The sequence below is a fragment of the Cololabis saira genome, chromosome 3 (assembly GCF_033807715.1).
Source record: "Cololabis saira isolate AMF1-May2022 chromosome 3, fColSai1.1, whole genome shotgun sequence".
Lineage (NCBI taxonomy): Eukaryota > Metazoa > Chordata > Actinopteri > Beloniformes > Belonidae > Cololabis > Cololabis saira.
The window spans coordinates 29,847,479-29,867,703 of NC_084589.1; the positions used below are offsets into that span (position 1 = coordinate 29,847,479).

The 20,225-nt window shown below is 42.7% G+C and overlaps 1 protein-coding gene across 4 annotated transcripts in view; it reads left to right on the top strand.

The window, feature by feature from the left end:
• Positions 1–6,902: 6,902 nt before the first annotated feature.
• Positions 6,903–20,225, top strand: part of grik5 (glutamate receptor, ionotropic, kainate 5) — a 105,870-nt gene continuing 92,547 nt past the window's right edge. For all 4 annotated transcript variants that reach the window (XM_061717162.1, XM_061717163.1, XM_061717164.1 and 1 more), the window contains exons 1-4: positions 6,903–7,296; positions 7,564–7,714; positions 10,520–11,281; positions 12,016–12,482. The gene's annotated coding sequence lies outside the window, so the exon portion shown is untranslated. The remainder of the gene's footprint in view (positions 7,297–7,563; positions 7,715–10,519; positions 11,282–12,015; positions 12,483–20,225) is intronic.

Consider the following 20,225-nt stretch of genomic DNA (forward strand, 5'->3'; position numbering starts at 1 on the left):
TGACCCTGTGAAGAGGATGTGCACATTCAGCTTCAGCTCTCGCAGCAGTGAACTCCAAAGTCGCTGACGTCACAGAGTCCCGAGCAGGTGGAGGACACCAGGAGCATCCAGCTCCGCATCCGGCTCCGCATCCAGCTCTGACCACCAGGTCACGCCGTGCAGGTGTGAAGCGTACGTGTTTCACTGTGACACGCTGTAAAGTTAAAGTGCAGCTTAGAGAAACAACCTATATCTGAGGATTTTCCCATCGGATTCTTGTGTACTGATGTTGCTATGGGAACCATTACAATTCTTTAAGCACGTTTAAGCAACACAGTTTGCACCTGCTTTGCATTTATATGAGACAGTTTGCAGCTAATTTGCGCCGAGCGTGTTTCAGCTCACATTTAGCAAATTGTCCATTTCAAATATGAACATTATATATAGATTTGTGAAGCTTTTGTGTTTCTGAAAATGCAAAAAGGCCAATTTTCCTGTGTTTTTGACAGAGCAGGTTTGGTTCAAATATCACACCAGACTTCTCTTATGAAGACAGATTAAATTATGTCTCAGGAACTAAAGACGACATAAAACACACCTGGTGAGTTGTAAAACCTTTATACTATTTGATTTTGAGATGACTCTTGCTCCGCTGGCCCGTCATATCTGGAGACATTTTGAAATTCAAAACTCTTCAACGATTTGCAACTTTGCAAAACACAATATTAATTAATTGAATTGACATGTTAATATGTCTTCTCTTTATTAACATGTTACAAATATTCCCCATGAAAATGTTTAATTATCTGCATAACACACACACACACACACACACACACACACACACACACACACACACACACACACACACACACACACACACACACACACACACACACACACACACACACACACACACACACACACACACACACACACACACACACACACACACACACACACCATAGAAATCATATCCTTTACATGCCATAAGGTTTCTTCATTCTGGCCCTAAACAAAGAAGTGATGACTCAATACAATACAATATATTTCTGTTGCATGTTTCAGTTAAAGGTCAAACTACTAACCAGTGAATATCAAATGTACTCGTAATTCCACAAGAGAGGGAAAATATCATAAATCACATTAAGGTCAAAATACTGTGCAATGCTGTTTGTCCCTGCAAATTATACAGTTTTTTTTTGTTTTTTTCCCCCATATATGGACACAGGCATGTTTTATTAAGTCACATTTATATTTACACCACTATGAAATGCAGATCCTCCTAAGACACTGGTGACCTCTGCCTGAGGTTTGTTTTATACTTGTTAGTCAAAATTATGCATCCCTTGATATTTACCGCAGCCGCTTTATTGTACTCCTCTCTGTTTGGAGCAGCAGCCCGGTCGACGCCGGGGTGATTCTGCTACTACAAGTGTTACACAGTCTCTTCTAGGGTAACACTCAATATTGTAAACACACAAATCATCTTGACTGTTTCAAATCAAAGTGTCAACATTTTACTTTACCTGATGCTTATAGTGCCAAGTCAGTTGTCTAATTTATGTACTATTCATTTGAACTGCTTTGAACAAAAAAAATCATGTAGCTCTTTATGTATGACTAAAGGAGCTCGCTTAGGAACATTTACATAGTTGGCTACAGCTGACTTCACAGCTTTATTATCATTTTGTAGTTACTAATGCAAGATTGACCTATTTAGGAAATAGTTTACATTTATCATTCTCTATTCCCTGTGATTATAGATTTATTACTCTAACATACTTGCTCTCCATATTCCTTCCATCTCTTATCCCTCTCATTTCTCACTTTTTTCATCATCGCTCCCCTGTTCCACGTCCTCTTCCCTCCCCCTGCGACACCACAGCCGCTCTCTCTCTCTGCTGAGGTGGCTGTACCTCCGGTGACTTTGACAAAGTGGTCTCCATGTAATTTTGTATTTATGTGTGGGTCTTGGTGTGGCTGCAAGGGTGCGAGAGAGCGCTTGAGCACATGCAACGCTTGCACTAACTTCTTTTATAGCAACCCACATTTCTTTTAATGTTGAATTTATGGAGCACGTGGACCTGCACAGGTGAGCGTACTGCAGCGGCTGCATCTGCTGCTTATGTCATGTTATAAACTACACCGATGCGTCCTCCATTACCCCTGGCTTTTATCATCCAGTGCTCCCCTGCTTCTGCCTGCGTGACGCCCACCTCCCTCATCGCCCCTCCTCTTCTGCTGCCTCACCTCCCTCTGCTGGTATCCTCCCTCTCAATGCTCCCTCATGGTTGCTCCTTCCTCTTCTCATTGATAGTGAAGCATATGTGACCAGAATGCTGAGGAGCTAATCATTATTCCACGAGCAGAGCGCAGTGCTTGGGCAGAATGTCAATGCCCCCCCCCCCTCCATCTCCCTTCCTCTGTCTTCTTCTCCCTTTACTTCTCCTCTTTTGCATGCTTACCAAGCATTAGTTAACAGTGGAGCTACATTTGTGCTCTACAAACAGATTATTAAGTAAACACAAACACACATTAGCTACTGCAGACGCCGGGCTTTTAACACCTGTACTGTGTAAGATTTACATTCGCACTGTGGAAACTGTTATAGTGTGAGTGTGTGTGTGTGTGTGCGCGCGTGTGTGTGTGTGTATGTTACATAGCTGTTACGTAAAGTACTTCACATCAATTTGTCAAGAGCAAACTGTTGTGTGATGGAGATAAGAGCGAGAAAGCTGTTGAACGCATATTTGAGAGCGGAGGAAGACTAAAACAGAGAGTGACAGTAGTCGGAGGCCTCAATCACTATTAATATTAAGGTAAATGTCCTTATTGCATTTATTTATGTTGGCCTATTTAATATGAAGTAATGTACTCTTAAAAACACTTAGATAAGACATGCAGAGAATCACTTTGGTATATCAGATTCAGTATTACCCAGGAGTGCTATAAAACCAAGAGGATGATAAATTAGAATACATACACACACACACACACACACACACACACACACACACTGCAGGGCGTGTGTCAGTGTGTGTGATGAAATGGGAGCGACAGCACACCGAGACTCCTCCGGTCTTCTTGAAAACTGCAGCTGTGGGTAACAGCCAGAGGTAACGCTGTGGACCCACGGCTCCGAGCCCTTCAACACACACACCGACGGTCACAAAATAAAAAAGGAACCTAAATTTGCAAGTTGGACGGATGCAAATGAAATCTAAGTATCCAACCAGACACGTGCAGAAACGTGCACACACAGAAAAAAAAAGTGATGTCATGGCCTTGGGGAGTCTCTTGCGTGACATGGTTGCAGTCTAATAAGGTTAAACATGACTGAGTAATAGGTGTTCCAGCACTGTCCGCCCACTGGACAAAGACGTCTTGAGATGCACATTATTTTATGCAAAGTGAGATGCAGAGTGAATAGGTGAAAACATGATGATGAATAGTGCGGGGGTGGGGGTGGAGGCTATTTCAAAGAAAACCGGAGGAGACAGCTCAGCATTGTCACAAAATATATTTGTTTCCCTGTTTGATTGGGGGACAGCACAGTGGACAGGCCAGATTTGATCTCTCCAAGTGGCCAGAGTCTAAGGCAACCCTTTGTGTTCATTTAGTAAATATGGTTAGTCTTTTTGGGGGGGGTTGGATTCGAGCATTTCTGATAAATTAGTAAATAAAATGTGTGGCTAATTTTCATCAGTTGAGTTCAAACGTTCATACTGAGCACTTCTTTAAAAGTCTCATAAAACATGGATCAAAAGATGTCACCGAACACAACGCAGTGTTGACACCAGCAATTAAAGAGCCACCTCACGCGCACAACGACAAAATCAATGATTCAACACACTGCTGAATTTAAAAGCTCTGGAAGGCATGAAAAGCTTAAAGAGCTGCGGGGGTCAAGGTGAACATAGCGATCTATATCGAAAATGCTGCTTAGTGTGACCAGGGAGGAGGAGGGGCGTCTAGGGCTTGTGTCCCAGTCTCGTTAGGGAGGTTCAGATGACACAGAGTGATAGAATTTGGATATGGGAGTGTATACAGTATATAGTGTGAGCTGCTCCTCTGGTGACTGCTGTTTGCTCACAGTTGAATCATGCTGTTGTAGAGCTGATCCTTACGTGACGGAGCCATATAAATTGTGTGAAGTGTGTCAACTCCTTTCAAAGGTGTTGTACACATCAAGTGTCAACACGCTCCTGTTAGAGGAGGAATGATTTTCAACACTGTGCGTGTTTCATGAATATTTACACCCAGATGTGGAAGTATTCTAGTCTCTGTCGCTGCTAGAAGTTGAAGTGACACAAAACTCACGACGAATAGACCTTTTACAATTTTTTTACATCATCACAATTTTACTTGAGATGTCCGAGATAGTTAAGGATGAATTTAAGAACCATTTCCTTTCGCCGGGGTAAAATTGATAGAATGAAATCTGCTTTCCATCACCGTGTGATTTACCACTGTTTGTGAATTTTTAATCTGTTATTTAAATGACCAGCTGTTTCTGTTTAGAAGCCTCACCCTCTAATATTTACCTGACCTCTTCTCAGTGAACATCTGCTATTATCAACATCATGGATTTGGGTGCAAAGCAGAACACGTGAAAAACTATGTCCTTTAGTTCTGGGAAAATAATGAACGTAGAGGAGGGTAGTATTTTTTTCAAATTGAATTGAATTGAAGAAACAAAAACGTCTTCATTTGTGTATGTATTTCACCTCTGTTTTTTAAAGGTTGGATAATTTTACATGAACGAGGGTTCACATGAAGAAAGAAATTGTAGGAAAAATGATGACAAATGATAAGTACAAACGATTATATCTCAGTACTTTAAATTATGACATTGTTATGTAGAAGAGTTGCAAGTAACTAAGATAAAGAAATAAAACTGTGAACAAAAAGAAAAACTGAACGCTAGCGCTATAACAAATTACATGTATGAAGAACTCAAATAAACGATGTAAACTGGTAAACTTATCAGTGCGGCGTTGCTTAACATCTTTATATCTACATGTGCATGGCAGGAAAAGGTGAAAAGTGATCCCAGCATCTCCTTTTCTTATGTCACTGAGATTTATGTGAAGCAATTCTGCCCTTATCCACACAACAATATCTGACCAATATGATGAATTGGATTTATACAGAAACATACAAACAATACAATAAAAAAAATAGCTGATTTCTAGAACCAGACAACGTGACAGATGTCCAAGGGACAACTCAAGCTGATGACGTCAATACCAAAGTTAAAATAATAGTGGAATTTAAAACAAAACAGCAAAAAACAACAAAAAAACAGGTTGGTGGAGAGAGGTTGACAGAGGTTTAAATCAATTCATATGCAAAAATGCACTGCCAAATGAATAATATAAATAAATAGTGAGTAATTTACACACCTATATCAAAATGTTAATTCTACTTAAATTTTAAGCTTTGTTGCTTTCATTTTTATTTTCATGTATTTAATTTTTTATGCAGTTGGGGTTTCTGTGTTTCATCATGTTTCCTGCTTGACATATTTCACAACGCAGCCACAGAAATCAGAAGTTATATCCAGTGACGGTGCTTGTTGAGTTTATCGCTGGAAGGGCGACCTATCGACAGGGCATGGTAGTTCATGAGTAAAAAAATCAAATGTACATAAAGCATATCCGTTTAATAACTGAAGGAGAACAAGCAGGAACATTCCTCTGAATAAACGAGGCAGTAGTTTTGTAGCTGTGGGAAAGGAAGTATTGTTTCCTGCTTCCACAGCTGGATCGAGGATTAAGGGGCCACAGTTTTCATGGAGGGCCGAGAGTGTTTACGTCTACATTCACCATATGTATCTGTCCAACACCTAAACTCTTTGGGCATGAAATTGAAGTCACCCTTAATGTGATCATTATTCAGCTGCAGCCAAGGATCCAGTGTCCCCGCCCCTGAGAGCTGCCCATGTGACTGCTACTGATTTGTGATTCCTGAGGATTTACTGCCCTGGTGGTAAATCAGCAGATGAGCAGCTGACTCCTTGGCACACATTGTCTTCAGCCTGCGCCGATCATGTCACTTCAGCTTCACCGGATCAGGGATTTCCTACTTCACAAACAAGATTTCCCCTCATTAAACCTGCCTTCTTTTTAGAGGGGTTATTGTAAACTTGGGGGATCCGGCAAGTGTAATAAAGCAGTCATTTGTGAGGATTTTCTGAAGAAAAATAACACATTTTAGACTTGGCATTTGTTTATACATCACATAAAGTGGGGGAGCCTGACAACCAGGCGGTAAAATGGAAATGATCATGTATGGGTATAAATACCTTAAGATGACACCACAGTTGACTTATGGTGTGGTTAAGTAGCTCAATCATCTGTGCCTAGATATTTGTCTGAGCTCCCTTCATGCTCTGATAAAACTTGTCTGTGTTTACTTCTCCTTGTAAGTCTGGATAAGACAGATTAGTTCAATTTGTGCTTGTGCGCTGCCGCATGTGAACCCACATCCATTCTGGTTTCTGTGTGTGCAAGCGTAGATATGTATACACTGTGTTTGTTTGTGTGTCAAAGCGTGACGTCTGTCGTGGAGTAGGAGACGGGTCGTGTGCTGGTGTGATAGTGTTTGTCACCTTGAGCATGCAGCCGTGTCAAACTCTGTCAGGCTACTTGTCCCCCGACCAGCAACACATCCACATTCATTTTGGTCACTCTGTCCGTGTTAATGTTTGCGTGTCACAGATATGTGTTGTCTCCCCGGCCGGTCTCGTGCCTTTCTCCTTATTTCAAGCTCTTATCAGCAAAACTGACAAGTAGAAAAGAGGACGGTGGGGGTATCTGATATTCATCTTTGAGAAAAATAACTTGAAGGGAGAGAGAGTAAAGGAGTGGGTGTTGGGAAGGAGGAGGGAGGGAGAGAGTGGGAGGGTGCAATGAGAGTGAGTGAGTGAGTGAGGGAGAGCTGATTAGATTGGAGAGAGCCAAGGAGGTACGGCTGTACTATTCAGGGGAGGGGAGGGCGACTAGGTGAATGCAGTTTGCTGCTACGTGTCGCCGAATCACAGCAAAAGTCCACAGACAAGGATGATTTGGATCTGAATCAACAAATGGAGATGAAAAAACTGGATGTACACAGCATGTGAGGAAAAAAAAAACAAGGGAGGATGAAGACTCTGTCTTAATGTGCTTTTATCTCTGCATCAAACCCTGGTGTGAGGAGCCCACGGGGAGGCAAAGGAAAACAGCGGACAAGTCCTTTCTGTGCTGGAGCAGAGGAACTGTGAGTCAGAGCAGAGTCAGCTGTGGGACTCGCTGGGATTTTGATATAAACTCTGTAAGTATTTGTGTAGGCTCTGAACGTCTTTGGATTAATGTCTCTGGCGGGCACACACACACACACACATACACATACACACACATTTCTCTCTTTTTGAAGAAAGATTTAAAAAAAATAAGACCAAAAGAATAGAAATCAAATCCAGTTGTGCTGCAGTGTCTTCTGTTGTGAAAAAACATCTGTGAATTCTTTTCTTTTCTTTTCTTCTGATTGAAACAAGTAGCCCAGATTTGACTCCGTGCTTTTGCGCCTTCTCCTCCTCAGCGCCGGTGTGTGTGAGTCAGTGTGTGTAAGCTGATAATAGCATCTCCATTGGTATTCAGCGGAGGGAGCTCCAGGATCTCGCTGCGCCTTTCCCCAGAATGGGATCACAGAGCAGGGATTGTGCTTGCCTGTGGAGAGCCCAGTGAAATGGGTGAGTGTTCATTTCTCTTTTGCTCCTCATTTTTCTCCCCCCCATTCTCTTCCACAGACCATTTTCTTGTGTCCTGGCTTCCCTGAATGACTTGTCTTCTTCAGTGTTTAGTTATGGCCACAGCATTTTCACTTCTGCCGGGCTCCTTTTCCTCCGCTGCGTCTCACCCACTCATCCCGGTGTGCAGCCTTACCTTCCTGACACTGCCCCACCTGTTTCCCCTCCATCCTTTCTTTCTTCCTCATTTTTTACTGCCTCCCTACCCATCTGCTCATTCAGTTTGATAGATTTGGGCACAATCTCAAAGGTTCACTTCATTCTGTTGCTTGTCCCCCCCTCATCTCCCCACTGTCCCTCTTTGCATCCTTCTCCCCTCTCCTCTTCGTCTGTGTCACCCCTCCCCCTCCTCGCCTCCATCTCTCTCTCTCCCTCTATTCATGCTTCCCTCTACATTCTGTTTGAATTCAGACACAGAAAGAGGTTTTGAGTCTCCGTCTTGATACAGGCAGTGAATGGAGATGGATGTGTTTGCACGCCAAAGGACTTTTTCTCATTTGTATGCGACAGTCATCTTTTAAAGCCTTTGTTTTTGGGTGTGTTTTTGTGTCTTGGACCTAATGCAGAGGGCCAGAGGTGTTCTGAACTACAAATAAAAAAGGTTAATAGAAAAAAAAGATCTGCATATTAATGACTTCAAACATGATAACCATCGCACATTATCCAAACACAAACACTGTCTGTCACTCTTTTTAACACACGCCTCGGTCTTTGCACTTGCTGCTGACTTACCTTCTGCATACCAATTCACACCCACCTCTACCTTTTCACACCTGCAACGACATGGCCTGCTAAAAGAGCAAGGCTGTACACACACACACACACACACACACACACACACACACACACACACACACACACACACACACACACACACACACACACACACACACACACACACAGTAAGCACCGCTGAGCACTGACCTACCCGGCGAGGCAGCACAGTCACGGTTTCATCCTCGGTGATTCTTGAAGAGTCATATCTATGGACACAGTAGCACTGATTGCAGCTGATGAACTGAATTCTTTCTCGTGGTTTATTCTCAGTCATGATGATTGGCTCATTGTACTCTGAAAAAAAGAAGGAATTGCTTACCAATTCAAGGATTTTTGTTAAAAGAGATGATATTACCGCTGCATGGATTTTTTTGTACAGTATTTGTCTGAAATGAGAAGAATTTTGTCCACTGACTGAGAGCAAATTGATTCTCCTTTTTCTTTTTCTTTTTCTTTATGATCAGAATTCAAAAATGACTTTCATGTTCAACAGGTGCAAACTGTTGCATAGTAACAGCAATGAGACAACTTGCTGGATAAGAGTTGATAACACGCTGCTATTTTTAAATCACGGTAATCAGTTTGGCAAAAGGTGATGCAGTTTGTGGAAAAATTAGGAGAAAAAAAATGGCAAAGACACTGAACAGGCATCTGAGTCTGGCCAAACTAAGCGCAGCATTGGTTTTGCAGCCTGTCATGGCTGCATGCATGCCTGACTGTCTGGAACAGATTAGCTGTTCATTTGAAGAGAATGTTTCTAGGCTACAAAAATAAGGCAAATTTAATGTTATAATATAAAATGTACTTTTGTAAAAATATTAGAGCATTGTCGGCTTTTAGAGACTGTTATGTAGGACAGTATAATGAACTTATTCAGACCTAAGGTGTCCTATAAGTGCTGATACTTTAATATACACGTGTTGAATCAGGTGTAAATACAAAATTCAGACAATGTTTCTTTTTAGCTGGTCTCAAATGCTTTCTGTGCTATAACTTTTTAATGTGATATCAGTTAGTCGAACGTGGCAGTTGAGGTTTATACGATGCTGAAAACGTACTGCTGCAGAGAAAAAAGCTTAATTGCTGCAGCTAAGCTTAATGTAGAAATTAAGAGCACAGTAGCATTATTTTAAATGACAGTGGAATAAATAAAGAATTGACATTTAATGTGATGTTTTTGTTCAACATAATCGTGCAATCACATTAGTACACTTCCATCTTTGCTGCGTTATAATTAACAGAATTATGAACTCTGTTGTTGTCATCTGTGCTTTCTTCACTTCCTGACCTGTGTAGCCAACTGTTTTTAACACACTTTCATACTGAACATGAATATTCAGCTAATTTAGTCATAATTATCAGTTTAATATGACATTGGTACTAAAATGGTTCCGTTTACAGATGGCAGTGGGCCACGCAGTGGTTACAGCCACTCTGTGTTTTGTACAATGCAAATATTGTATTTTTCTGTGCTCAAACAGAAATTTGAATTTAGAGTAAAATGTGAAAGCTCAAGTGTAAGCCTTTGTCTACGTGCAGCTGGTCGGTGTTGTGAGCGCGTGCTGTTGTCCTCCACCTGATCCAGGCTGTGAAGCTTGATGGACAGATAGCTAGGCTCTGAAGTAAAACACAGTGGGAATGGCTGAATGAAAGCAGCAGAGGTGTACAGATGTTAAACGGCATGGAGAGAAGAGAAATGAGTTGCTGTGGAGAGATTCTGAGGAGAAGCTTGTTGAGAGAGTGAAAGGATCAAATCTGAGCGGAGAAGACAAAGGAGCAAACAAGCAGCAGTGTCGGACGAAGAGTGACAAGGACGGAATAGACAGCAGGACGACAGGCAGGATGGAGTGTGATGAAGAGGAGAATGACATACGCGATAAGGCAAAGTGACACAAATGTCACCAAGACAACCTTTCGTGCACTCACACTCTCCTTTCATACACTTTACCCTTCTCCTTTCTTTCCCTCTAGATGTGAAGCCTCAAGGAGATGGACACCAAATGGGCAGCATGGAAGCCAACGTACAGCCTGCAGCGACTAGCTTTCCACACCTAACCGCCGTCACCATCTCCAGCCATCAGCTCGGGCCGTTCCAGCGAGGGCAGAGCGCGGAGAGTTGAGGCTGGACCAGCGAGGAGCCGCCTGCGGGAAGAACAGACGAGCAGAGAGGACCCGTCCTCAGAGGAGGCCGCACAAAACAAACCGCTTTGTGTGTGTCGCACAGACAATTAAGCGTCTTAGACGTCATCTGAAATGAAATAGGCTGCAGTGATGCTTGAGCAGTTGCGTGGAGGTTTTGGACTTGTACGGATTTATCGACTGGATATCCTTTTGAGATTAAAACACTCTGGTGCACACCTCAGAGCTGGATCTCCTTTTTTCCTGAAAGGATTGTGGGAAAAAGCGAATAACTGAAAATCTGCCTTTGGGAGATTTCCTGTTCTGATTTGTTTTTTCCGATTTGTTTTTATATATCTTTTTGAAGGAACAATTTCAAAACAGTGTGATCCCCCCCCCCCACCCCTGGCTTTCTTTTTCACCATCTTTTTCATTCATTTTGGGGAAATACATTATGAAGCAGTACAATTTTTCTTCTTCTTCTTCTTCTCCTTCATCCTCCCACAGTGACGGAAGGAGAAGAGGGACAGACTGTCCAGAATAGATAACGAGTAAGGAGACTCACATCGAGGAGGAGGGAGAAGAAAACAAAAAAAGCAGAAAACAGAGGAACAGGTAGAAATAAATAGCAATCAACAAAACGAGACAATTTAAAAAAAAAAGGAGGCAGAGAAACAAGAAGAGAAGAAAATAGAGAATTGAATAGGATTGGCAACAATCCATTGCAGACGTCTGCAGAGTCTCTGTAATTTGTCTGCTCTGTCTTGCAGAGTAGTTAACACAATGGATACAGGATGGTTCAGTTTTTCAGCCAGAGGGGGGACTTGAGCTGGAGGGGAAGGATATTAGGTTTTGGGATCTATACTGACTAAAACATGGCTCGGTAAACAGAAATCTGTATGACAGACAGGCTCTGAGGCTGGACGTTAGACAGTTGCAAAGCTTTAAGTGTCGGGCCAAAAGGCAGGTAGATATCGCGGCCGGCACAGTCAACAGCACCCAGTTCATTGTCATTCTGTGTAGCCTGTGAAGAAAAGGGTAAAGAGACGTGAAGCATCACTGTGCTTTTTGGCTTTTTGGAGAATCTCACTTCATCTGCATCCATCTCAGTCAGTACTGTTGCAAGCTCATGCGCTAAAAACAAGCTAGGAGGGAGGGGGTGTTACTAGACAAGAAAACACAGGTTGGAGGGAGAGCGAGAGGCCGAGAGGGAGTTAGGAAGGCAGCGGAACAGAGCTAGAGAGCAGGTGTCAGAAATCCTCCCCTTCATCTGCTTGCCATTTATTCCTTTATGCTGTCTCGCCGAGTAGCGTGGTGATGTTCTGATTCCGGTGTTTCTTTCCGTGTAGGTCCTCTGCAGGCCCCTAAACAACACGAGATGTGCAGACAGAGGAAAGCAGAAAAAGACGGCACATAAAGGGGAATGGGGAGCCCTTTTTGAGTGACAAGTTTTTCCATCTCCTCCTTTCCTTATTTATCAAGATGGCCTCTTGTTATTTTGTTCTTTAAAAAAGGGGAAGAAAAAAACCCATCTGCCCGATCAATCCCGCATTTTGTCCGCACACAGAACTGAACCTTTCGTTTCGCCAGTTTTTGGATTTGTTTTTCCTCTGAGTTATAAACACTGGATCCCTTCAACTCCCCGTTGTATGAATCTGCTCCCAATGAAACAGTGCAAATTCGTGTGACCCCCCCCTCGGCATCCCGCCTTGGCCAAGGTGCTGGAACTCTGTGGTCTCAGATCTCAGTACCTGTGTCGACTCACTACTACAGCTGCAACATGGCACAGCACTTCTGACACCGTCTGATTCATTCTGTAAGTAAAGCTCCTGCTGCGTGTGTGCGTCCTCACATGTTCCCGGCATGTCATTAGCATGTATTAAGCTCACGTACTCAGAGGCACAGAAGTGGTCTCTTGTACTGCAGTGTAGGTTTTTATGGTTCCTTCACAGCAGATTTGCTTTCCTGTGCTTCCTCTGCTCCAGGCAGCTTATGTGTGTATATCCGTGCCCGTGTGTGTGTGTGGATAAGTCTGAAAAAGACAGAGATTTTGATATTAAAGCCATGCTTAAAGCAGCATCAGAGTGTCAGAATAAGGCGAATAAGGTGTCTTTGCATGTGTGAGCGTGTGTATGTGTGTGTTCTTACTACATATTGGTCCTGAGGTGAATTTGAACTAATTAGTAGTGAGTATTTTTGCTTCTCAGAGCACTTTTTTGGTTCTGCGTTGGTGTGCTTATATTCATTACCACAAGATAGGATAAGGATGAGTGCTAAAACTGAAATCAGCAACTGAGAATGACTCTGACTCCCTGACTAGCTTTTTTTGTTGCATTCATTTCACATATAATGCCCCAAGCATTACACTCTGGCTGCATATCATTTCAACCCCCCCTTTTATCCCCAAATGAGTTGCTTGAATGAAACTATACGGAGCCCCAACTCCTGCATCAACCCTGCATATTACCAGGCCCATCCATCTCCATGGACACATCCACATCTTCATACACTCCCAGAGTCACCAGGCGTGCATCAAGAGACACTCAATCAAGACAGTACCTTCAAACAAGCCAATGAACTGTGAATAACGCCATTACACTCCAACGCCATTACAACTCGCAGCTCAGAGCGTTTCAGAGGTAGAAAGATTTGAAGGGAAAAAGAAATGGGAGAAAAAAAAAACATTCTGGAAATTAAAGGACGAGAGCAGAAGGAGAATGAAAGCGGAGACAAGAGTGTGAGACAGGAAGCAACAGAGAGGAGGACACGGAGGACGGAGGGTGAGAAACAGTGAGGAAAAATGGGAGTGCATAAGTCTAGAGGGGATGCAAAGCAGGGAAAGACCTCTGCTCTGTGGGAGCACGATGATAGGCTTAGCAAGGCTCCGCTTTGTTCGCACTGTTGGTCAGCTTCTCAGAATTAAGATGACTAAATAATGCGATTACTGCAGCTGCACACTGATAACACGCTGCTGCCGATCCCCTTTGTCACTGTCAGAATACCAAGAGAAGAGAGGAGGAGTGGCATGTGACGGCATCAAAAGCATGACAGTATTTTCTGCATTACAATGTCATGACGGCCCGAGCTTCACAATATGGCTTCTTCAGCTTGCAGCTAAAGAAAAGTGTTTTTTTTGTGTAGTTTTTATAGGACAAGTGGCCATGCACAAAAGAATGTGGAGGAAAACCAAGAGAGCAGGGGAACCAGTAGATTTACCTGAGTGTACATGTGTACACATAAAACACAACTCTGGTGGTGAGATATCGGGTCCCTATCTTGATGTTTTACACCGCAACCGCTGCGTGGGCTATTTGTTTTATGTTTCTCTGCTTGACAGCTTTGACACAGATTCCTGCCAAGTTGACCTTGCAGTTTAAAGTGTAATAAAAGCTGAATTCCCATGCTATGTTGCACATCGATACGTGTTCTTGTAGTGGTTGATAAATTGTCTCCCATCCCTCGGGAGGAGCGAAAAAGCAAGCGGGAAACAGGGGCCGCTGTCCAGTCCCTCTCAGCAGAAGTAAAGTGCATTTGTCAGAAACCCATGGCTCCCAGAGAAGCAAGCTAATATCAGGGTTTTGTTGGGCTCCTATGAGATAAGAAGTATTTCCACTCTCCTCTCAGCGGGAACAACCATTTGCCTGCTGAGTTAAAGATTATCTTGAAGCCGCATACTGCACAGACATATTCAGTGTGTGGTGGTGTATCATAAGACTAACAAATAACAATCCGGAGCTGAGGGTACAAAACAAAATCAATGAGCGATGACACAGAACACACACACACACACATGCAGCTCAAAACAATCCTAAACTGATTTCAGCTTCTGTTCCGGCGCAGCACAGTCGTCATCTACTGGAAGTTTCATCAATGTGTCGTGTGTATTTGCATCAGTGACATCTAATGAACTTTGACCTGAGCCTCGGCCTAGCCGTGCCTCGTGGTTTCAGGATAACCGTGAGTCACTCAGTGGAACCAGTACAACTTCAGTCAAAAAGCATTCATGTTGGATTTCATGTTTTGTTCCTAATTGAGTCCAGGCATGCAGAAACAAGGAAGAAACTTGAGGAAGATTAACCAAATGATGACGCGTCTGTGTCTTCTTCTTTTAACGGCTTCTCAGGGAAGCATCGTATGCGGTTGCTATACAGTATGCTGCCGTGATTTAGAACCATAGACTGTTAAAAAACAATGGACGAAGCGTTAGGTCACCTGACCCTTTGGTTTCTGAGGGGTTGTTTTGAAGCGCATTTCTCTTCGTACGGGGCACGGCCATGTTGGTGTGGAGGCTGATGGGAACACACCCAGTATGTCAAAGTTAGCTCTGCATACCAGCTCCTTCAGGTCCCCGCCGAAATATCTGCAGAGACGTTTACAGCAGAATATAGTGTTTAACGTGTTCTCTGGGGCGAAATAAGAAATGACTCACATTTACCTGACTCTAGGTTCGTATAATTGGCTGGTAGCTTTGCTAAGGATAATGATTACAGATGAGGAAGTGATAACAGCTAGTCATTGGCTGAGCCTGACTGTCAATCATTCATATTAGAAATACATTTATTGCTTTATATAAACTCTGCTGGTTTGGTACAAAAAAAACACCCCCCTCAGAGTTGTCATGGATGTGAAATTAAATGATTGAGACCAAAACGTTTTTTTTTTTTTTTTTAACCTGGCTGTAAATATATTTATTTCTGCTCTAATTTTGGACATTTTAACATTTAGATTTACTCGTGCTATCAGCCAGCCTCTACTAGAGGCCAGTAGAGGAACTCATTTTAGATTAGATTAAGTTAGATTAGTTTTTCCTTTATTGTCCCACAATGGGACAATTCACATCATTACAGCAGCAAGACAAAAGAGAAAAAAGACAACAGGGACATATAATAGCAGTTGTACGTGGGCAACCTTCGCAAAAAAACTCAATCCAGACATGAAATGCTTGGTGCTTGTTTAGAACTAGACTAAACTTTTCCAGAAATGCTGTTCAAAGTATACCTTTTACATTCAGTTTTTTGAACTTCCCTCGTCTCTGAGTTGTGGCATTCAGATGCTTTCACATCAGCGATCCAGCTGGGTTCCATTTTTATTCCCTAGTTTACGATTTGTAGTCTCATATTCAAGTTTTGATTATGCTTCACAAAGTTTCTCCTTGATGATTTTCTACTGATGTTATTGTTAAAGCAAAGGCACATTTTCACATTGCTTGCATCATTAATCCATTAACAGTCCTTTGATGGAAGCAGATGTTCCTTCCTCAACTATGCTGTAACATGACAGGGAGCACTTCACGCTTGTACAAAAGTCAATTTTGATAGTGTTTTAGAAGGAGATAATTATTATGTCATCAACACTGAGGATATGATTTTTCTCATCAACTTGGGACTGTGATTGCCTTCTGTTATTATGCGTATATAATGCCTCTAGTCCAACCTTGAAGTGTCTCAGACTAACCCTGCTCCCAAAGTGAACTGGGCCAATTTGGAACATGAGATCCCCTCAAACACTGAGCAGCACTTCAGCTTCCTCTGCTGTCAATCCTCTGCCGCTTGACCACCAGCGCGAGGCGCAGCAGTTTGCACTAAACCTTTGCTCTGCATTACCTAATGGAGCACAAAAAATGGTCCTGTTTGCTTAGTCATTTGTCCGGTTCTGCTTGCTTCAGGCAAGTTGGCCTTAGGGGAAAGATTGAGTGTTTGCAAGAGAGAAGTGTGTGTGTGTGTGTGTGTGTGTGTGTGTGTGTGTGTGTGTGTGTGTGTGTGTGTGTGTGTGTGTGTGTGTGTGTGTGTGTGTGAGAGATAGAGAGTGAGAAAAAAAATGGACATTAGGACGCTCATGCCCTTTCTATAATGTGCTCCCAGCTGGGCTGTTTGGCTGGCCATAAAGTGAATGCTGCTAATGGCCTCTCAGTTAATGGAGTCATTAAAACTGGATTGCAAGAAGATAAAAGCAATGTGTGTATTGTGCGTGTACTGGGCTAGATGTGTGATCATTTGTACATGCGTACTGTTAACTGTACCCGTCTTGTGTAGTTATAGTTATCCAGTACTTTAGTACCTGCAGACAGGATGACACCAAAGCTGACAGCGACACTCTCCTGCATTAGCGTTAGTGGGGGAAAAAGAAAGGGTGAATTTTTCTGTTGGTGTAATGGCAGCAGACGCTGAAACTCAGGTGATCAGTCTTGACCTGGCCTGTCATAATCAGCCAGCCGGCGGAGGCTCAGTAAGTCACTGCAATAAAGTTTCAAAGTGAGATTGCTGCTGCTCTGTGACAGTATGGCAGTGACACAGGCTGACAGGGCTGATGTGAGTTCATTTCAGGACCTGTCCCCAGGAAAATATGGCAAAGATGGAGAAAGGCATTTTTAGTAGCCTTGCTTGCTGTGTTTTCGTGCCTTGACTACTCATTACATCTACGTCAATGTCTTGATTCTTACCAGAGGGTTATCTTATGTCACCAAGCCCATCGTGTCTTAAGCTCCAGTTAACCCACACCCAGCTTTGTTTGTTTGCTACATTCAAAGAAATTCTGCCTGGGAAGTTACTTTGCAGGCAGAATTAACCTTAAATGACTTTTTAAAATAAGTCAGACAGAAGACAGCACAGGCTTGCAAAATTCTGCTCAACTCAAGAAACTTTTATGAACAACTATATAGTTTCTTAACAGTAGACACAGAATGTTAATTTCAGCCAACAACATCCGAAACTTCAAGAGCCCTGGGGCTTTTTACATTTTTTTCCAAGATCTGAAAGGATTTTTTACATTTTTATACTCTGGGTTTATCGCATTTTCACTGTGGTCCAGGATAAAACAGGCAAATTAAGTTTGTTGAGGTGTTCGTGCTGGTGAAACTTAAAAAGCACTCAAACCAGGATGCTTGCTTCAACTGTATTAATGCAGTCTGATAATGTTCAACATTTCTAGTGATTTAGAATGTAACAGTCTTAGATTTGCTATTTTCTTGTTTTATTGAAACTATCCGTCATTATTCATCTTGGAGCTCATTCAACCGTCGCATATCGTGTCCTCTCAGCTGACTGAAGCTGCATGTATGACTGAGTCTGAAAACAACTATTCCTGCAGTTAAGACTAAAATTAACACTTTCTATCAAGCATTGTCTATATTAAAGGAAGGGTAAGAATTGTTGATGTTTGGTTTAAATTTTGAAACAGATTTCACATCATGCAGGAATCCCTTACTCTACCTTTAAACCCAAGATGACTGAAAGTCACACACTTCAGGGCCGTTCAGGGTAATAAATCCCACATTTACTTCTTGTAAGGCAGGATTCTCGCAGTAGATATAGCAGGGGGTTGAGAAAAAAAGCCCAAAACAAAAGTAGTTCTCAGAAAAGGTTTGTCTAGACCAGGGGTTCCCAACCTTTTTTGTGCCGAGGACCAGCAGAAGTATAAACAAAAAGCTCAGGGACCGGTTGACAATTTACGTCAATTTTAATAAACATTTTAGAAAAAAACAATGCATTTTAAAATGCAGGCTATCATTGTTTTACTAACTTTACAATGGTTTCAGGTGCATATATTTATCCACCAACAGGTGGCGACTCATTTTACGAAAATAACAGCCTATTTCAATTGCCAGACCCCTGCGACATTTTGCCAGCTGCCTTTTCCCCCAAAAGTTCGAGGCAGATGTATTTTGCAGCGGGCAGTATTAGCTCCTCTCCAATTGTAAAGGGCTTTTTAGCTTTTGCAATCCGGTGAGCAACGAGATATGAAGCCCTCGTTGCAGCGACGTTAGCTGATGTTGTGGCCTTTAAAACTTGCTTCTGCAAATCTAACTCACGTTTTTTCCTTTCGAAAAAATCCACTGGTTTGTCTTTGAGAGAAGGATGTTTTGTATTTAAGTGTCTTTGAAGCTTGGATGGCTTCATTGCTTCGTTGCCGAGCGTTTCTCCACATAAAATACATAGTGGGTTTGGTGCCTCCAAATCGCCCGTTGCAACAAATCCATATTTTATATACATAATGTCGTACTTGCGATTAAAGCTTTTGCTTTTCTTTTTGGTAGGATTTTCCACTTGTTCATCACCATTTCTTTTACTCGAACAACCAGTAAAGAAACGGCTCATGGAGGTTTGCTGAGGTCCGCTCATCTCTGCAGCTGACTGTACCTAACCTGCATTCAGCACCTGTGCATGGCGCTGTTCAGTCCGGTCGGGTACCAGAACTTATTGTCCGCCAAGCCATGACAGGGCTGCCACTCAAACAAACACATTTCGATTTATACAAGTTTTGGATGACATTATATGACAAAAAAATGCTTCAGGTGAAGAATATGGTGTAAAAGTTAACGCGCAACGCGCACCGTACGGCGCGCGTCGCCGCGTACCCCGAGAGTTGAACTGTTGTCAGGAATTAATTAATGACTTTGCCCAGCGGAAGGCCCAGAAAGTCAAACTGTAATTGTAAGTAATGACCCATTATTATTAATATTTGTTATAGTGATAGTGTATCACTAGTTTGTTTGTGTTTATGCGTGTTTATGATGTTTTTATTTGTGGTGTGCCGCCGTGCCACCAAATTTCAGTCTGTGCGCTGTGTGGGTTTATTCTCAGCTGTTGGCACTGCTGGTGTTCTGTCGCACACCGGCGCACTGTGTGCGTTATGCTGTTGGTTATATGTGCTATATATATGGGATTTTTTTTAAAACATATCTATCTGCGCGGTGGTTGTGTTAAGAGTTAAAGCTGTCAGTAGTGCCCGTTGTCATTTGAATGGTGATGCATCTGCTGTGAGATTGCGTCAATCACAGCATGTCTGTTTTACATTGTGATGGGCAGGGCTCGGTTTAATGATCTTGCATCGGGGCCCGGTGCTGAGTTGTTTCGCCACTGGTGGCAACCCTACTTGCAAGTCTTCTTTTATTCGCCGTATCCAGGCTAAAATGCTCCCGAACATTTGAAGTTTTGTTACCCGCAGCTGCGCTGGGACGCAAAAAAAAAAAAAAAAGGCTGCGCTGAGAGGTCCTGCAGCAAGGCTGTCGGCAGAGATTGAATGAGGTGAAGTGAAGTGAGATGCCTCACTCCATTGGAAAAAAAACGTCTGGTGACAATTGCCGACAATTTTGATTATCGCTTTTTTGTCGACAACGTCGACGAATCGTTGCAGACCTAATTATGATCGGAACACAAGCCATTCCACGGCCCGGTAGTAACGGCTCTACGGACCGGTACCGGTCCGGGGACCGGGGGTTGGGAATCAGGGGTCTAGACAATATGCACTGTTTCATACAAACTCCCGTCGCATTTAGAGGCATTTCACACTAGCATACTAGTCTGCAATGTCCATATATAGTTGTCAAATAGAAGCACTGCCTCAGAATATGAGAAAATAAATATCAGCTTTTGAGTCTACCTTCTAATCTAATCAATTATAGTAAAACTGAATTGTAGCAGGTGGTGTCTCACAGCAATCACGGCTCAAACCTGTCTACTGCCCCCTGAAGACTCCTGAAGGGGTCACGCTGCAAAAGCAGATGAAAAAATTAACGACTGTGTTATTTTGAGAGGTCGGACCTTTCAGAAGCATTAGTCTT